Here is a 21345-nt window from a genome sequence, read left to right on the forward strand (position 1 = left end):
CTCAGAAGAGGCTTTGAACTTTGTCTTCTGTCCTGTTTGTTGCTTCTTAGAGAGGGTGGGGTGTTCAATATTGATTGTAAATGTTATAGGTCCAAGAATCAGGGAAGATAAAGATACCTGACTTTGTCACAAGGGTGTGACCCACCCTAACTGTGGATATGGGTGTGGCACCATTTCATGTGCTAGAATTTCAATTTGCATAAAAAGAATGTTATCCAGCAAATCTCTCTTTTTTCTCTATCTCCCTCTCTTTTTTTCTCTCTCTTCATATCCTCCACCTGCTCCTCTCTCTGGAGCCTGATTGTGGAAGTAAAATGAGCAGTTTCCTCATGCTTCTGCATGTCTCCTGGAAGGGGCATTGTCTACTCATGCAAGGCACTTCTGTTCAAAGTCTTCTCTGTCTATAATTATAATCTTATTTAGTTTACAATCTAGTAGTTCTGTACATGGCTTCCTCATGCATTTGTGACTTGAGTCCTCTATGCCATCCTCCTCACATACCTTACCTCCCTACCCCATTCTAATTTAAACTTTCAGCCCAAAGTAAAAGCCCAGTTATTTCAAACCACTTGTACCCTGATGTCCTGGTTGTGGCTTTTAGTTGTGTTTCACTCTCCTGGGTTTCTGAGAGCTTGTCATGTGCCCTTCATTCTGATTAAGCCTTCTTCTCTCCATCTAAAAATCCTTTTCATATCTGGACCTTTGTGTTGCCTATATCCTCACTCTCTGTTGGACCTATATGTTACAGTTGCCCTTCCTTCAGTGTGTTTTCCTCCAATGTCTTGTGTTGTATCACCTAACTTACACAAGCACAGTGCTTTGACCTCTGTTCCCTGCTAAGATCCATCGAAATTGCAGTCCAACCTAACAAATTCCTTAAATGTCTACATCTATGACTCATGGGTCAAGTCTTTTTTGAGAACTATTCCCTTGTCATTTTCTAAAACTGATTCAAAACCACCTCCTCATTCTTTAAAACTCACTTCTCCCTTGACTTCTAAGGTGTCATGCTTTCTTTCCTGGTTATATTGTTACCTGTCATTCTTCTGAGAACATTTCTTTATTAACTGAGCACATCATCTCTTTCAATACTACAACTGCTATAACTGATAGACAATACCTCATCACTCCACATATTGCGCCTCAGATTTCATAAGAAGGAGAAGTTGAGCTGGGTACCAGTAGTCAATTTCTGTGTACCTCTTCTTCTTCACAGGGGCTGCAAGGTGATCAGCTCGCTCCATGACCTGCTTATGACATGCTTCACCTCAGATCAATGTTAAATTTTGTGTTAATCTATTCCCAACTCAGGTAGCCAATTAATTCAAATAACCTACCCCAAAAGGCCAAGTTTCTTTTGTTTAGTTCACTGATAATAACTCTTTTTTTTTAGTGGTCCTCCAACATAATCAAGAACAAGTACTCTAAACTCCATTGTTCTTTTGTGTGTCATATCATGAAGTGGATGATCATTTCTGCATCATTAAAACACACTTTAAATAATAGTTTACATATTTATATAGCATCCTTCTCAGTTCCTGACAAAACCCTCTTCCAAGTGAAAGCAAACTACTCATTTTTCTTTCCAGATGCGTAAGAAAAAGTGTATTTAAGAAAAAACACACCATCATGAGTAGATTCTTTTCAGAATAGATAATTAAGTCAGACAAATGTTGAACACTGGCATCAGTTTGGACACTACACTGTGCAATACTGTTGGCTAGTAAGTTCCTTTATTGACTCCAGCATGCCTCTTTCATAGTTCTAGCACATTTGCCTTCATCCTCAGCTAATGACTTCTCGGCATACTTCTTCAAGCAAACAGAATGAGCAGATGAGAGCTGACATCTAAAAATACCCACAAGTACTGTAGCATAAGCACCACCTGCCCACACACTTGTTGTCCCTTCTGCTAGAGTGAGAGAACATTTCTGCTGGGATTGAAAGCTCTGCTCTCTACTTCTTACTTTAGATTCTTTTTATGTCACTTTCCCAGGGACTCTCTACAGTACCCTGTGTCTCATTTCGTTCTCCTGTTTCCTCACCTTTCTCCACAGGAAATGCATCCAATGACTTCCCAGTGCCTTTGTCTCTGTTGTCTTCTCTTTCCTCTTCAGTTGACACTGAGAGTGCAGATTTCCATATGATATTGATTTCAATCCATTAACTGAAACACACACACACACATACGAGAGAGAGAGAGAGAGAGAGAGAGAGTAATTTTCAGCAGCATTTAAACAAACTAAACCTTAAAGAGTTGATTATTCTCTTTTCTTGAGTTTACAATTCCATCAGTTTCATTTTTCCTTTTATTCCTCTGCAATCACTTTCCATAACTTAGATGTTGACTGCTCCATAGTGAAGATTTCCAAGCTAGCCATCTCCAAGAGCTCTCTCTCTCTCTCTCTCTCTCTCTCTCTCTCTCTCTCTCTCTCTCTCTCCCCCATCCTCTAATTTATTTCTTTAACTGAATTCACCTAGCACTCTGATGAAAAATAATTTCCATAAGCTGAATTCTGTTAACATAACAGAAGCAGTTTGACATTTAAATGTGAGATGCTTCATGGCGATTTCTTGATTCGAGTCTTTTGAATGACCTCTGTGTCATTTAGATGAAAAGTGATGTCAGACCACTAACCTGAGGTCTGGCTTTCATTGCCTTCTTTTCGTCCACTATCCTTCCTGCTCTCCTTCTATTGTGCTTACACAGAATTCTTGATATTTTTCAAGCCAGAGGCGGGCTCGTGGACCATCCTCTGTAGGGACCACTGTTCCCACAAGTGTCCACATGGCTGACTGTAACTACCTTCAAATTCTGTTCAAATGTCACCTTGTTAAAACTACATCCCCTTTGGTATAGGAAATGTGCTATTAGAAACTTGAAGAAAGGTCATCCTTGTTATAAAATGGCAGGGAACGTGGCTGAATTGTGTTCATGTGCTACTTGTCCATGAAAGGGGGGGTGTTAGAAAAAAAATGAGCTAGGAATCTCATACAGGACAGTCAGAATCAATTTGTAAACAAAATACAGAGGCCATGGCATGGTTTTGCTTGATTGCCTTATAGTAATTAATCAGATAGAAATAATCAGAAGATTGGGTTTTTAATAAATGAGAAGCACAGCTTGAGGATTCAGAAATTTCCTTTCCTGGCCATGTTGTTAAGAGTGAAAACACATACACAGTAAAGAACAAAGATACAGCTCACTTATCCTTTGATGTAGATGGGCAGAATTTTGATGATGTATTCACTTCAAACACAAGAGATCTGGTGACAGATAAAACCACCTCAAAAGAAGTGACTCAGATATTGATAGGACCGTAGTGCTTTCTGCCTGAAGCAGCCTCATGTCTATCTTTCTACATCATGATAGACACTCCTTGATCATTACAATGGTGGCTCAACTCAATTAGGTTCTGGTAGGTTTCAAGTAGTAAGCCATTGCAACTTCTCTGCAATCCTGTCTCCATGGGTATACAAAGTCCAGAACATGCAGGAGTTTCTCTATATAGAGTACTAAAATGCTCCAGTGAGCTTCCTGTCTTCGACAGAAAGCTTTGATAAAGAAAATGATATGACAGAGAACCCATAAGAGAGCAAGGCCAAGGATAATGAGACCACTGATTCTTCACTAAGGTGAGGTCCAGAGGACAAGAGAGACAACTGAAGAAATATCTAATTAGTGAGATGTGAGAGAGGACTTATTTCTATGATAGACAAGTGACAAAGTCACCTGGGATGCATGAATATCCCATCCCTGCCTTAGTCTATCTGGAAGGTAAGACAGGAAGATAAAAAATCTTTTCCGAGTTCAAAGTACAATGTTTACCTTATGTTCTGGACATGCTTAAGAATTGTCATCCTTTTCTTCTTTTCTCTATCTTGTGTAGGGAAAAATGAACGTATATTCTGTGTCTACTCCATCTGTGCATTTAAGAAATACGTAACTTATTTGATTGCTTTTAATGTCTAGTGAAGCCTTCATAGCCACTGTGATATTGTAGGTTTGTTCATCTCGAGATGAAGGTAATTAAGTTCTATCTGAGTCTCTTGACTCATAGGAAATATGAGAAGAGTTCATGATTGCTTTTTTTGGTGTTGCAAGGTTTATAAAATTATCAATGATCTTATTTTGTTCTGAACGTAGGAAACAGTGACCTTAAATACAGTGCAGCCATTTGTGGAAGTGTAGTGTCATGAGGGGTCTTCTCTCACAGAAGGGTTAAGGACATCTTGACAATAGTTCTATTCTTAGCTTAGGGATGGTGGAACTGGGGTTCTGATAAAATCTAGTAAATCCCTTTTTTAGACCTATAATGTGTTAGCAGGGAGCAAAAGCCCCACCAGTAACTTCACCTTAGCTTTATAGTTTTCTCTTTCCCGAATTAAAAAATTGATTTATTAGCTGTTATTCAGCATCAAAGTCATTTTATTATTATACATCAGAGGCAAGCAACATTACTAAATATTCATAGAGTAATACGTGTACATATACAAAAGGCATAATACAGTTTTCTTTTTCTTTTCAAAGGAGCATTAGTATTCAATCCCACCTTAAAACACATTGCTGAAAGTGTTAAGTTGAAACATGTCCATTTACATTTTAAAATAGCATTTTAAAAAGTGACTTTCATTGCATACAATGTCAGAAATATAACTTTTCAAATAGCATGCATTCATCATACATGGTAATGAGGTTCTTCTCTATGATATTCCAACAGAAGCATAAAATGCTTTCCCTTTTACCTTATCTAGTATGTTGTTCTATTACAGAAGTACTAAAGACATTAAGATAAGTATAAATTAATTACATATACATGTATATGTGAAATATACAAAAGAAACTTAAGACATGAATGCTTACCTAGAGAATATTCAGTTTGAGGGCTAGCTGTAAAGCATAATCCATGTCGTAAAGCTAGATATCAGTTTTATAACTGTATACACATATGTGTGAAATCATCAAGTGAATAATTAAAATGGATATATTTAACTGTATAAAAATTGAAACGAGATAATTTTGATTTTAAAATGAATATGACTTATGTCCTTTTCTCTACTTAATATATAAATGTGGTGCATTTACTTGGCTTCTGTAAACCTTAAAATATAAATAATATTATCTAATATATATATATATATATATATATATATATATATATATATATATATCTCAGGTCTCAGCTGAGCCCTAGAGCTGCTGGTATGACTAGTCTAGGTACCAATTAATTTGTCCTGGAAGGTCCTTGTCTTACTCAGAATTTTCACGGACTTTGGGAATCCAAACAGCAGTCTTCATGCTTGCGCTGAAAGCATTTTATCCCCAGAACCATCTCCCCCTGCTCCTTAAAGTAACTTGGAAACTAAAGAATTATAATGCCTTGCCTGAACTCAAGTGTGACTTGCACATGCAGGAACCCCAAGACAAACACAACACCTGCACTTGCGACATGCAATGCACTTATCACAGAATAAAATCGAAGACATGCAGGCGCTAAAAGACAACATGATCACATTAAATGCGTCCTCCCCAAAGCTCAGAGAGAGAGAGAGCTTGTCACAGCGATGCACTTTCTACATTGTGCGGCTCTGAATGGCACCGTTCCAGGAGCTGCACAGGCTACATTTAGCCTCCCATTTCACTTTTGCAGACTTTATTCCATCACTCAACAGCTCGCTGATATTCAGTGCTGTCATCGGAAAGCATAACTAAAGTTCAGTCTATTTTTCTAAGTGCTGCTCCATGTTAATGGAACAATTTTTAAATATCCAAAAAGAAGTTACTTTCTTTAAAGGGCACACTAGGCATAATTATTGTAAGAAAATCTGAAGGCTTTTTAAACTCTTAGAAGACAAACATGGTCATTTGAAGATTAATTATCTCTGGTATACTCTTTCTTGTAGCTGGAGTGCAATACAACTGCAGGTGTTATATACTTTGGATAATACTGTAATTATGAATAATGTGGAGGTGATGGTTTTATTTTTCTTTAATAGCTCAGTGTATTATAAATCTGGTTACTTGAGAAGGGAAGCTCCATCCTATTAAATCACAAAGCACTTGTACTTAAGCACAAACATTATTGCCAGATAAGGAAAGAATACTCTTTATGAAAGATGGTGTCTAAACACGCAGTATTTTGTCTCAGAATTTTTTGGGCTTAAGTTCTGTGACGGACATTGGGATCAGGGGAAAAATTCTAAGTTAGGCATTTGCTTTCAAGGATCAATTCTTCTGGGAATTGAAGACAAATTAATGATTTGGTGTTGCCTTTTCTGAATGGCCCAAGTCACTCACCATAAATCATCTAAAAGGCTGATGAATTGATTTCTTCTTTACATGTACCATTGAAATCAAAATTTTCATGCCATGAGTTGACCCTGTGCCACAGCTCTCACTACCCAGATACCATGGGGAGAAAGCTGGTCTCCCAGAAGTGCTGACACACCTGAGAGCACCATTTCTGCTGACATTCCTGGCCCAAGAGGAATCCTCAATGAGCCCTCAGGAGAAAGGAATTAAGGAGCAGTCTGGGACAGGATCCTTCTGATTTCTGTCTGTACCCTGAGTTAACCCCATGCCAGCTCCTGAGGGGAGAGAGCTGGTCTCCCAGTAGTACTGACACACAGGCTTACAGTATGATCAAGTCATTGCCAAAGACAGTAAGGCCAGCTAACACCAAAGATAAGCAGATGGCAAGAACCTAAGCAACAGAAACCAAGGCCACTTGGCATCATCAGAACCCAGTTCCGTACCACAGCAACCCGTGGATACCCCCAACAAACTGGAAAAGCAAGATTTGATTTAAAATCACAACTCATGATGATGATAGAGGACTTAAAAAAAGACATACATACCTCCCTTAAAGAAATACAGGACAGCACAGATAAACAGGTAGAAATCCTTAAAGAAAAAATACAAAAATCAAACAAACAGGTGAAGGAATTGAACTAAACCAGCCAGTATCTAAAAATGGAAATAGAAACAATAAAGAAATCAAAAAGAGAGAAAACCCTGGAAATAGAAAACTTAGGAAAGAGATCAGGACTCATAGAAGCAAGTATAAACAGAGTACAAGAGATAAAAAGAAAAAAGAAAAAAAGGAAAAAGAAGCTCAGGGCAGAAAATACCATAAAAAACATTGACGCAACCATCAAAGAAAATGCAAAACACAAAAAGCTCCTAACACAAAACATCCAGAAAATCCAGGACATAATGAGAAGATCAAACCTAAGGGTAATAGGTATAGAATAGAATGAGGATTCCTAACTTAAAGAGGCAGTAAATATCTTCAACAGAATTACAGAAGAAAACTTTCCTATCCTAAAGAAAAAGATGCCTACAAACATATAAGAAGCCTACAGAACTCCAAATAGATTAGACCAGAAAAGAAACTTCTCCTGTCACATAATGGGAAAAAAAAACACCAAATGCACAAAACAAAGAAAGAATAATAAAAGCAGTAAGGGGAAAAAGGTCAAGTAACATATAAAGGTAGAACTATCAGAATTACACCAGACTTCTCACCAGAGACTATGAAAGCCAGAAGATCCTTGAAAGATGTTACAGAAATGCTAAGAGAACACAAATGCTAGCCTAGGCTACTATATCCAACAAAACTCTCAATTAACATACATGGAGAAACTGAGATTTCCATGACAAAATCAAATTTATACAGTAACTTTCCATAAATCCAGCCCTACAAAGGATAATAGATGGAAAAGTCCAACACAAGGAGGGAAACTACACCCTACAAAAAGCAAGAAAGTAATCTTCTTGCAACAAACCCAAATGAAGATAGTCAGACAAACATAATTCCAGCCCTAAGAACAAAAATAACAGGAAACAACAATCATTATTCCTTAATGTCTCTTAATATCAATGGACTCAATTCCCCAATAAAAAGATATACACTAATAGACTGGATACATAAACAGGACCCAACATTTTGCTGCATACAGGAAATGCGCCTCAGTGACAAAGACAGATACTATTTCAGAGTATAAAACTGGAAAATAATTTTCTAAGAAAACAGTTCCTAGAAACAAGCTGGAGCAGCCATTCTAATATTGAATACAATCAATTTTCAACCAAAAGTTGTCAAAAAAGATAAGGAAAAACACTGCATATTCATCAAAGGAGATATCTACCAAAATGAACTCTCCATTCTGAACATCTATGTTCCAAATGTAAGGGCATCCACATTCATAAAAGAAACTTTACTAAAGCTCAAAGCACACATTGCACCTCACACAATAATAATAGGAGATTTCAACACCCCACTCTCATCAATGCACAGATAATGGAAACAGAAACTAAACAGAGACAAAGTGAAGCAAACAGATGTTATGAACCAAATGGACTTAACAGATATCTACAGATCATTTCATTCTAAAACAAAGGAATATATCTTCTTCTCACCACCTCATGGTACCTTCTCCAAAATTGACCATATAATCTGTCACAAAACAGGCCTCAACAGATACAGAAAGATAGAAATAATCCCATGCATCCTATCAAATCACTGTGGACTAAGGCTGGTTTTCAATAACAACAAAAACAACAGAAAACTCACATACACATGGAAGTTGAACAATTCTTTATTCAATGATAACTTGGTCAAGGAAGAAATAAAGAAAAAAATTAAGACATTTTAGAATTTAATCACAATGAAGGCACAATGTCCTCAAACCTATGGGACACAATAAAAACAGTGATAAGAGGAAAACTCATAGTTCTGAGTGCCTCGAAAAAGAAACTGGAGAGAGCAAACACTAGCAGCTTGACAGTACACCTGAAATCTCTAGAATAAAAATAATCAAATATACCAAAGGAGTAGACTGCAGGAAATAATCAAAGTCAGGGGCTGAAATAAACCATGGAGAAACAAAAAGAATTATACAAAAAAAATCAACAAAACCAGAAGCTGGTTCTTTGACAAAATCCACAAGATAGATAAACTCTTAGCCAGGCTAACCAGAGGGCACAGGGACAGTATCCAAATTAACAAAATAAGAAATGACCAGGGAGACATAACAACAGGAACAGAGGAAATCAAAATATTATCAGCTCCTACTACAAAAGCCTATATTCAACAAAACTGGAATATCTGGAGGAAATGGACAATTTTTCTAGACTGATTCCAGGTACCAAACTTAAATCAGGATCAGATAAACCATCTAAACAGTCCCAATACCCCTAAAGAAATAGAAGCAGTCATTAAAAGTCTTTCAACAAACAAAACAAAACAAAAAAAAAAAAAATTCAAAATAGAAACTGAAGGAATGCTACCCAATTCATTCTTTGAAGCCACAATTAGGCTTATATCTAAACCACACAGAGACATAACAAAGAAAGAGAATTTCAGATCAATTTCCCTTGAGAATATCGATGTAAAAATACTCAGGAGGGAGGGGGACACCGACCCATCCACAAAATCTTTGACCCAAACTTTGCCCTGCCTACAATATGTGCAGGGATAATGATGGAGCAGAGATTGGGGAAATGGATAACCAATGACTGGCCCCACTTGAGACCCAACCTATGGGAGACAGGCAACCCCTGATACTATTAATGATACTCTGCTATGCTTGCAGACAGGAGTCTAGAACCACTGACCTCTGAGAGATTTCTTTTAGCACCTGATAGAAAGAGATAAGTAGTCCCACAGCCAAACATGAGGTAGAAGTCAAGAAGTCTTGTGGAAGGTTGGGGCTAATGATTGAGGGAACTGGAGGAGTCAAGAACACCATAAGAAGACGTACAGAGACAACTAACCTGGGCCCCTGGGGGCTCACAGAGACTGAACCACAAACAAAATAGCATGCATGGACTGACCTAGCTCCCCTACACATATGTAGCATAAGTGAAAATTTTGAAAAAAATCTCATTTACAAATCATTCTCTTCTGGACACTTATCCACATGTATTCCTTTATGCTACAAAGACTTGTCAGTCACTTCTGGAAAAAATAATGAAGCAGCAGAAATTAACCAATCAATCAATTATCTACAAGTTAATTTAATTTCTTCTAGCTTCCCCTCAGTCCTCACTTCATGGTTCATTAGCCCTCTAGCAGAGGGTGACTTATGGGAAATTGAAAACAAAAACAAAATCAAAGTAGCTATGGTTTCACAGCAGTCTTGACACCATGTTAAGGAAGATGAACTGAAATGATTAAAACTAGAAACTACGTCAATGTGAAGATTTCATTCATCTGGGTATTTCATGGATGGGTCGCATATGATAAGATCATTATGTCTGTACAATTAAATGTCTAAAGAATGATTGTTTTATGCTAGTAAGGACATATCCTAGAAACGGTTATCTGACCTTATTGACAGCATTACTGAGAAATGAGGCATTCAGGAAATAACTGGTAAAAGTCAAACACATCTGAAGATCTAACAGTAATCTTTGGAATCCATGTACAAAAGCCAGATATGGTGGTGTATGTTTGTAATCTGAGACTTAGAAGTCAGAGACAGGTAGATTTGGGGGACTCACAGGCCATACTGCCAAGTCTACTTGGAAGACTTTATCTCAAAATTCTAAGACATTGGTCTTGTTGAAGAGAAAATGCTTTTGTTCATCTCTGATACACACACACACACACACACACACACACACACACACACACGCACATATACTCACAGAACATCCTCCCCAACACCTACACAGATGCACCCTTCAAATACAGGACAGAATGTGATTTTGGAATCACACAAATAACTAAAAGGAACTGAAAGATGTACTCAATGAGTTTCCTTCCTGCATAAGAGCCCAATACATAGCTGGTTCCTCTTGAGGCCTATTCAGCTCTCAGTCCCATTCTAAGAGATGTTATAGGTCATTCTCCCCAACTGTAGCAAAGCTCTGTTGCCTTTGAAAGTAAAAGCAAAGAGACACAACCACCTTGCACTTGTTACAGATGCCATTAATGTTATAGGAAGCTGAGTAGTTGTTACACCATTTCCCATCACAGCTTATTTCTCACTGTTCCCTTCAACTATGACTTTATTTGCCCAACTATGATAGGTTCATGGAAAACAAAATCGACTAGGCACCGTTTAATAGCCTTTTCTCGACGTTATTCTAAATGTGCATTGGATTCAATGAAATGACTCAAGCAATAGCAAACTAAATGATAATAAAAAAATCTACCAACGGTTTTTATTATAGTGATTGTAAGGCAGAACAGTAATAATTGTTCCATTTTTTGCTTGAATCAAAGTAAATAGAATCCCTTGTTTATGACAGATAAAATATTTGATGGTGACATAAAATTGTAAGTTAAATGGATAATAAACTGATTTTCCCTGGGGCAAAATTCTCCCCAGATAGGACACTACTGACAACCAGCTGAATTAACAATACTGGCCAAATCTGGCACCATAAAATTTTGAGTTTATTGGGCTTACATCAGTGTAGGCGAGGGCTTACTTACAAATGCATAGCTCAAAGATAATCTTTTACCTATTACCTATAGTCCAACCTAGCTTGTGTGATGACCCTCAAAGGCTGCACATGTTAAAGCCAGTTAGCCCTCAAAGAATCTCTCCCCTACAGTAATTGTGACTACTTTTGTATACCATTGTGTGTGTGTGTGGGGGGGGGGTTGATCAAAGCTGTGAATCTTGTATGTTATAGAAGAATCCTGAAACTTGTAAGGATCATTTACTTTCTCAATCTTTATGAACTGTATATCTTGCTACACAGTAATGGAAGTCTGAAAACTTTGGGGTATTTTCTAGATAAATATTATTATCATGTTGTTTTCTTATTCTTATAGTCATGATAGCTAACTAGGACATTATGCTGTGTCTTTTTTTTTTCCGGAGCTGAGGACTGAACCCAGGGCTTTCTGTTTGCTAGGTGAGCACTCTACCACTGAGTTAAATCCCCAACCCCTATGCTGTGTCTTATATGTCTGAAAATTCTTTTACCTGTATCACATTGTTTCTAAAGAAAGAAACACACTCAAATCAGTATTATTTTGAGCAATCTCAATTATCTAAGGAGTTTTAACATACAAAAGAATTTTCTATCTTTTCCTGATATTCTTCTCTTTCCGAGGACAACTCAATGTAAGAATATTCTGCAGACAGGACATCAGTGACTATAAGTATTGTCACCAACCCAAATTCTATGATTTACAGAGATTGTTTGCCCTCAAAATTATGAAGCAGATTGTGATTGCTTAAACATCATAACTTACTCCAGGGGTAGGTGTTCCTCAATTAGTAGTCCATCTATTTTTAGCCATTGTATTCTATCTAATATCCATCTAAATAGCAAAGTGAGAATTGCTAAGGAATGTGAGCTTTCCTGTGAATAACAGAGCATGTCTTTTCATATGTGCATGCTATTTGGGCCCAAAGAGACTACTTCTAAAGCTAAAAGGAGAGTCCTGTGTAATTGGTTTGAAAAAGTCATGAATGGTGGCAGAGCCCTATGATAACTGACATCTACTCAGTGGTAGAAATATTGTAGGCAACAAATAACCATACCTGAGGCCAGCTGTCTTTATGAGTTATATCAATCCTTGAAAAAGGTGTTACTTCGAACACACATGTAAAAGGCATGCTCACTCAGTATTTTTCTGTGTTGCTACTCTTTCCATTTTGAAATAGGGACTCATTATATAAGGAAGGCTGGGTATATCTCATTGAGTAACCCAGGTTAGTCTTAAAATTACACAAAAATAAATGGAAATCTGAAAGTAAGAGGGGTGGGGAGTAGGGAGTATCTCCAAATGTTTCTGAGGTCTGGAGACCAAAAATCAATGGGAGTGTTATTAGCTGTGATTCAAATCACTGGGGATATGGAGCCTGGGGAGGCTGCCTCCTGTAGCTAGGCAGGTACTCCAGTGGAGGTATAGGAACACCAAAACACCCACAAAACTTTCAACCCAAAACTTATCCTATCTACAAGAAGTACAGAGATTAGGGATGGAGCAAAGACTGATGAAATGGCCAACCAATAACTGGCCCAACCTTAGATGAATCCCAAGGGCAAGCACTGGTCCCTAACACTATTAATAATACTCCATTATGCTCGCAGCAGAAGTCTAGCATAGTTGTCCTCTGAGAGGCTCTGCCCAGCAGCTTACTCAAACAGATGCAGACACTCACAGCCAAAATGTAGATAGAGGAAGAATTGCAAGCCCTAAGGTAATATCAACAGCATCAACTAACCTGGAGCCCTGGGGCTCTCAGAGACTGAACCACTAACCATAAACCCCTATTGACGAGCAAGACCTAGGTCTCCCTGCACATGTGTAACAGATGTGCATGTTCATGTGTGTCTTCATATGGGTCCTAAACAACTGGAGCAGGGCTATCTCAAAAGCTGTTGCCTCACTTTGAATGGGATTCCTGGAATGAAGCTGTGAAACAGACTACAGAAGCTGGTTGAGTGATGAGCGCTTCAGTGATGTGGGAGAGATTGGATTATGGCAAATGCAGAGCCAAATTATCTTCGGTAGTCCTTAGACTTTAGCAAATACTTCCTACCTCTATGTGCCACCTAAAATTGTTGTGACTATTAGGTAAATCATTTGGAATCTGCACAGACTGCTAGTTTCAACCATTTAAATGGCTATAAAATGCTGGTGAGACTGAAAGCTGATTAAAAAAAACCACTTTGAAAATCAATCTGGCTGTTCCTGAAAAAATTAGAAATAGTTCTACCTGAAGTTCCAGCTATACAACTACTGGACATATATCCAAAAGATGCTCAACATAGAACAAGGAAACATGCTCCACTATGTTCATAGCAGCCTTTTTTTAGAACAGCTGGAAGCTGGAAACAACCCAGATGTCCCTCAACTCAAGAATGGATACAGAAAATGTGGTAGATTTGCACAATGAAGTACTACTCAGCCATTAAAAATAATGACTTCATGATATGTTCAGGTAAATGGATGGAACTAGAAAATATCATCCTGAGTGAAATAACACAGACACAAAAGAACACACTTGGTATGTCCTCGCTGATAAGTGGATATTAGCCCAAAGCTCACAATGCTTGCAATGCAATCCACATACCATAGGAACTAGGTCTTCAGGAACTAGGAAGACCAGGGTGTGGTTGCTTCACATTGAGAAGGAACTGGATGATCAGGGGGGATGGAGAGAGGAGGAATCTGGGAGGGAGATAGGAGGGGGAGGAAATAAGGTAGGGGAGGATCAATCGGGTACTGGAGAGGATAGGAGAGAGGTAAATAAGAAAAATTGTAAAATAATTTTAAGCAATAAAAAGTTATACGATAGCATCCAAAACGTGTATCATATATTTCTGATATTTGATATAAGCCATGTGTAATGTTTCTAAATAGATATATTTGGAAAATATCTTCATTTATTATTATTCCTCAGTCTATTTCTATAAAATCTTGTAGAAATTATGGCACTGGAACAAGGAACTTGACACAATCCAAATCTGCATTGCCAGGCTGTGATCCCTCATTCGTGGCTCCAGAATAAACTATTGATTATCCACACTGGACAAAAATAAAGCCTTATAAATAAATCCATCTGATCTCCGTCACCTCCTTTGACCCCATAAGAATACACACTGGCCATGCATCCACATACTGTCCTACACCTATTTCTTACTGTGGGACAGCCAGCCATTTCAATTTAGGAAAAACTTATTCTCTTCCCTTTAACAGAAACAAATCCTACGTTCTTTGAAAAGCATTAGCTCCCTGTCTCAGCATGCTAAACGATGGGCTTACCCGTGTGAACCACCAAATAAGGTCCGTAGGTCTGCAATAATCGTGACAGTGAGTGTTTCACGGACAGTCTCTCCCTTTTTACATTCATGGTTCTCTCTTCTGTGGCTTTGGCACAAGTCACCTCATTGTGACTTGTATTGACAATTATTACACAGTGCAGAGTTTGACTTATAGGATTTGTTCATATTTTTAGGTTTAATATTCTACCTTTCTAAATTGTTTTGGACTTAAAGATAGCAACATCAAAGAAGCACTGTTTTATATACTGCCTTCAAAATGTAACATCAATAACTTTTTTCATATTATCAATTACAATCTTTACATTTAAAATACTTCTTATCTTCTCAAGCTATAAAGCAATGGTTCTTAACCTGTGGGTCATAACCCCTTTGGGTGTCATGTATCAGATATCCTGTGTATCAGATATTTATTTATGTTAGATTGAGAACAGTAGCAACATTACAGTTGTGAATTAGCAACAAAAATAATTTTATGGTTGTGGGGTCACCACAACATGAGGAACTGTATTAAAGGGTCACAGCATTAGGAAGGTTGAGGATCACTGTTCTAAAGTCTCTCTGATGCCACTGAACCAAAAACTGTTCTTTGAAAACTGTGAACTGGAAATCTTTTGTTCCATGAGCTATCCTTAAATTCAAGCCTCAAGAAACAACTCTTACTTCCGAACTCTGATGGATTAAATCAAACTAGTAGTGAGAAGGCAATGCAATGTCTGTTGTGCAGTGTCCACACCCCAGGATACCCCATTGCTACAATACATACCTTCATGATCTATATAGAATCTGCTAATAGCACTCCAGGATGGAATTTCAAGTACAGAATGACTTATCTCAGGGGCAAGGCAGAGGTATGGGATGTGGAACTCTCAGGGGGTAGACTGGGAGGGGAATAAAATCTGGAGTGTAAAAATAAATAAATAAATAAATAAATAAATAAATAAATAAATAAGCAAACCAAAACCAGGCAAAAATATCTTCAATATACATGTCCCCCCAATGACCATTGAACCTTATTAGGCCATCATACATCATATTTAAATAGAAAGTAGTGTGTGTGTGTGTGTGTGTGTGTGTGTGTGTGTGTGTGTGTGTGTGTGTGTGTGAAGTAACCCCGACCCCTGAGATCTCTCAGACACTGAGCCACCAACCAGGCAGCATAAACTAGCTGGTATAAGGCCTTGTGACACACATACAGTAGCAGGACTGCCTGGTCTGGCCTCAGTGAGAGAAGATGTGCCTAACCCTCAAGAGACTTGAGGCCCCAAAGAGTGTCGAGGCCTGGTGTGGGTGGGGTTGGGAACATCCTTTTGGCGACAGGGGGTGGAGGAATTCTATGTGGAACTGTGGGAGGGCTGACCAGAAGAGGGTTACTACTGGACGGTAAAAAAAATAAAAGTAACTTAAAAAAAGGTTAGGGAAAAACAATTCTTAATTATATTATGCCATTTGAAAACTCAGTAAGCGTTCACCAGTCTAAATTAATTGTCTTATTTATAAAATGGTCTAAGGATACTGTACATTTCATAAAGCCAGTATGATAATTTAATGTAAATTTATATTAACCATTAGAATAATTAACTATTCAATGAATGCATGTTAACCTCTTTATCAGCAGAACTGAAATATATCTATATTAGAGGCAGGAGTGAGATACGTATCTGTCCCTAGAACAGTTTCACAATCATTAAACTATAGATATATATTTCTTAATATGTTCCTGCTATAAATTTCAAATATATTTTTCAATATCTACTCTAAATTTCAAAGTCAAATAGTTTAGTGATAGAAAAGTTTCTGTCTATTGATAAATTCAAGACCACCTATTTTAAAAACAGAAAAAGAAAAAAACAGTGAATATTTCAAGCAAGTTATAATTCTAGCTATTGCAAGAAAATACAAGGATTATCTTCTACAGAATTTTTGTACATTACTAGCAACAAAATTTCCATGAATCACTTTATAAGAACAAAACACCTTTAATACTACATAAATAAATCCAGCATTTGAGGCCTTGCTTTTACTCTAGTGTAGGCTATATTTAACCTGTCAAAGAGAAGAAACATGATTGCCTTTAACTTTGATTCAGTCTCTCTTTGTGGACACGGAGTCTTAGTCAAGAGTGAAACACTTTATGTATGTGGACAGAAACTTATGAAATGGTTCTCTTTCCTTCCGTCATTTCTCACCATGAAAGTTGTTTACTGCCACGGTCGGTCTTCAAGTCTAAGCTTATTTCCCTAGAAAGTGGAATTTGTTCCTAGTTTGATCCTGCTATGAATCATAACAATATATTTGCAAGCTCCCGAGGCTATTGTCAACTCACTTTGGAATGATCCCTTACAATAAGACAGATTTGGGGGCACGAAATACTTAACTAACGTAGTCAGTATCTTCAGGCTATAAGTCAACCACAATCATTCATCCCAGATAACCTTGTATGGAAGCTCACATAGTTCCTTTTAAGAACAATTTTTCTCATTTGTGCCACCTGGTGAAAGATGAATTGTAATAAATGTGTGCCTATTCATGACACTTATTAGTGACATAGTTTACTTGTTTGTAAGTGGATCCATTTGTTTTCTAGGACTGTCACAACAGAGTACCACAGACTACATGTCTTAATCAGCAGAACGTTATTGACTTAACAGTCTGGGAGGCTGGCAACCCAGGATCCAAATGTCCATAGGGTTACTTCCAAGGCCCTCAGGGAGAGTTGATTATTATCTAATCTGGTGCTCTCTCTAATACCCGAAGCTTGCGGGCTTCTTTCTGTTTCTTGCTTTTGTCTACATTTCTCTCTCCATGAGTGCACTGGTCATGGTGGATTAACATCTAATTCAATGGACTCATTTTTGCAAGGACTATGAAACCCTTGTATAAATACTTCAGTTTGTCATTGAGCTATCTTAATGTCTGCATATAGCCTCTTACATATTTTCTTCTACAGACATATGGTTGTTGCTTATGCTTACCTCCTGAGTGAGTTCTTTCATTATCTTAGTAATGAGCTTGAAGTACTTCGGTGGAATTGTTGCAATGGATTTTTCTCCTTTTACGGTTTGGTTTTTGATAGCACGTCTAAAAAAATAACATTATCGTGGGATGAAAAAAATACACTCCATTTTAAGACTTTTAGTTTGAGCTTAAATTTTGGTCTCTGAATCATTTTGAGTTTATTTTCCTGAATGATGAGATGCTTAATACTGACTGGTCTTCCATATATGGTATTCAACTTTCACAGCTTTGTCTGTTCAAAGAACTGCTCTTTTCTGTTGAGTTTTCTTAACACTCTCTCCCAAAGTCACTTGATAACTAATTAAAAACCTTTTTTTCTAAAAATTAAATTCTATTGCTTTGAACCCTAAGTCTACCCACATTCCATCATTATGCTATACTAATTACTTCAGAAATTCACTAAATAGTACTGACACCAACTATAGGACATCTACCTTTGCTCTTTCTAAAGATTGCATTGTTTTTCTTAATTTCTTTCATTTCCTATATAATTTAAAAATTTATTATAAAATTCCAGTTCTACAAAGAAAATTTTGATTTTGATAGGAATTACATTGAGTCCATAAGTCAATTTATGAAATATGAACTTTGTTATCTATGAGATATGAGATGCCAATCTACACTTTTTTAAAATGTTAATCTTGTACTATAGTAGTTAAAAATTATTTTTCTTAAATGTCTTTTGGGTATTTGTCTAGAGTTGTCTTTATACATATTTTCTTTTTACCGTATTGTAAATAAGATTTTATTGAGTTTATTTTTGGGCTCTCCATTGCTAGTTTATAAATTGAACTTAAATTTACATGTAATGAGCATTTACCTAGAAACCCTGCCACACATATTTCATAGTTTTACAACTTAGTGTTTGCTTCACATGTTCTTTAGAAGTAGAGAATTTAGTAATCTGTAAAGTTTTTCTTTTCTATTATTATTTAAATTTGTTGTTTAGATTTAAATAAGGTAATGAATGAAAGTATAGAGAAAACACATTCTTATCTCAATTCTCTATATCTTGGCTGAAGACCATGGAGTTCAGCATTGGAAAGGATGTCAGATCTGGGATGACATTACTTTGCCAACTACGTTTTTTTTTGGTTTTGTTTTGTTTTGTTTTGTTTTGTTTTACTTTGCAAGCTGTGAGTACATGAGAGAGAAAAATTTTGTATGTGATGGGGAGCTTATTGATGAGATCATGATTTCAGAGCCCATCTTGCCAAGTAGAGCATGGTGAAGCAGATTATTTCCAAGGCACACAAAGTAAAAAAAAAAAAGGATCCATTAAAAAGCTAAGGTTAGATAAGAATTCCAATACGTGCTCCCAGTGACTCACTTATACAAATCAGGACTCTCTGTCAGTCACAATCACCTAATAATATTCCTGTATTATGAGTCCATTAATACATTAACTTGGGTTGGGGATTTAGCTCAGTGGTAGAGCACTTGCCTAGCAAGCACAAGGCCCTGGGTTCGGTCCCCAGCTCCGAAAAGAAAAAAAAAGAAAAAAGAAAAAAAAGAAAAAGAAAAGAAAAAAAATACATTAACTTGTTGATTTTATCAGAGCCCTTGGGGTATAATTCTTCATGGATTAATCATTGTAGAAATACCCAGTTTACTTTATTGATCTCATGCATTTCTTAGTACAGTCAGTTGACAGTCAAGAGTGGTAGTCATACTGATCCCTTTCCTTAAATTTAATTACTTTCTGGTAGTCCCATTACTTGGTACAATGACTTGAGCTGGAGGGTTTTAATATAGAAATCCTGAAGAGGGAGTACAAACATATTCCATTGATAATGAAAGAAAGTACATACTTTTCAATTAATTTATTCTTTTTCAGGAAAGTATGTTTCTAAAGAATATTTTCCTTGTGTTTGTCAACGCTTCTTGAGTCTATAGCTTTAGCTCTACAGTGCTCAGTGCCAGTTGTTAAAGAGCAGTCGGTACCCATGTGTTTTCCAGGAAAGTATTTTCCTGAATGCTCAGAGCAATCAGCAAGGAAGTCTAAGAAGACTTCATTTTCTTTACCTGAGCTTGGATAAGTCACTTCTGCATGAAGTAATACAATCAGGGCTTAACAACAGTTCTCTCTCTCTCTCTCTCTCTCTCTCTCTCTCTCTCTCTCTCTCTCTGTGTGTGTGTGTGTGTGTGTGTGTGTGTGTGTGTGTGTGTGTGTGTGTGTGTGTGTGTGTGTGTTGTTTGGTGCATGTCCATGTGAAAGCCAGATTTCAACCTCAGGTCATCATCTTGTGTAACACAGGGGTTCATAAGGACCTGGGGAAGTTGAATGTGTCTAGATTTCCTTGGCAGAGAGCTCCAGGGACCTCCTGTTTCTGTGTCCCCAGTGCAGGAGTCACAAGCATGTGCCAGCATGCCCAGAATTTCACATGAGTTATTGACACTTCGGGTGCTTTGGTTGGCTTTACCACTGTGACAAATGAACCATTTCTCCAGCCTCCCCTCTGCTTTCTTACTATGTACCTAAATCTGGCCTGGAACTCACTTTGTAGAGCATGCTGGTCCCAAACAAAAAGACACCTACCTTAGCTACACTGTTGCTGAGTGTTGGGATTCCAGATATGCACTCCTCCATTCACCTATGTTTACTTACATTTTGTTCTCTAACATATTATGTTTGTCTGTTTACTTTCCAGTGCTAAAAATCAAGTCCAGGGTCAGGTGTATGTATGTGTATCACTTTACCACCAACACATAATGCAGGCCCTGATTTTGAAGTCTTAATATAATTAAGTTTATTTGTTTACCTTTTGGTTTAATTCCTTTGGAATCAAATTTTTGCCCTTAAAAATAAAATAAGCAGTAGCTCACATCAACAACCAGAAGTCAATGGTCATTTCATTTAAGTATTTGTTTTGGAGACAGCATCTCAGTTATCGAAGTCTGTCATCCAATTTTCTATGGAGAGGATATGATCTTGACCTCTTGTTCCTCCTGCTACCAGCTCCAAAATGCTAGTATTACCAATCTTTATGCCAACGCATAATTTTATGAAATGCTAAGGGTCAATCCTAGGGTCTTCTGTACACTACATTTTTCTTTCTCAAGATTTAGTACTCTTAACAATGACTACAATTGTATGACCGTGACATTGTGAAGAACCATGTTTTCCACAGGCAACAACAACCATCACTTAGAGAACTTAGCAGTCAGAGGAGTGAGAGTACTTCACACATGACATTCAGACAACAATTTCAAGAAAGCTCAAAACAATGTAACAATCAAGATAAACGTAGTCTGTATCCATCAAAGTAGATAACTGGTATCCCTTCCCATAATGAGAAATCGGCTTCTTAGATTTGCTAAGTTTTACAAGGTAAATGAAAAACCAGAACTTTCTGCATGTAATTATGAATTTCTATTGTGATTCACAGAACAAATTCAGAAAAAAGAAATTCACTATAGCCTACCACTCTCCATTTCTAACACACAGCAATGATGAGTGCTTTAAAAATATATCTGTGCTATGCCATGATTCTAAAATTGACTACTGTAAACCACTCCATCTATCTAGCCGTTAAACCTGTTCAAATTTTATTTCCTGGAGGGTTTTC

General features: G+C 37.2%; 1 long non-coding RNA gene across 1 annotated transcript in view; it reads right to left on the minus strand.

The window, feature by feature from the left end:
* Positions 1-506: 506 nt before the first annotated feature.
* Positions 507-21345, minus strand: part of LOC116884063 — a 110159-nt gene continuing 89320 nt past the window's right edge. Inside the window, exons 2-3 of the long non-coding RNA XR_004385813.1 lie at positions 17734-17839; positions 507-2167 (exon numbers count right to left, since the gene is read on the minus strand). This is a non-coding gene — a long non-coding RNA (uncharacterized LOC116884063). The remainder of the gene's footprint in view (positions 2168-17733; positions 17840-21345) is intronic.

The sequence above is a fragment of the Rattus rattus genome, chromosome 14 (genome assembly GCF_011064425.1).
Source record: "Rattus rattus isolate New Zealand chromosome 14, Rrattus_CSIRO_v1, whole genome shotgun sequence".
NCBI lineage: Eukaryota > Metazoa > Chordata > Mammalia > Rodentia > Muridae > Rattus > Rattus rattus.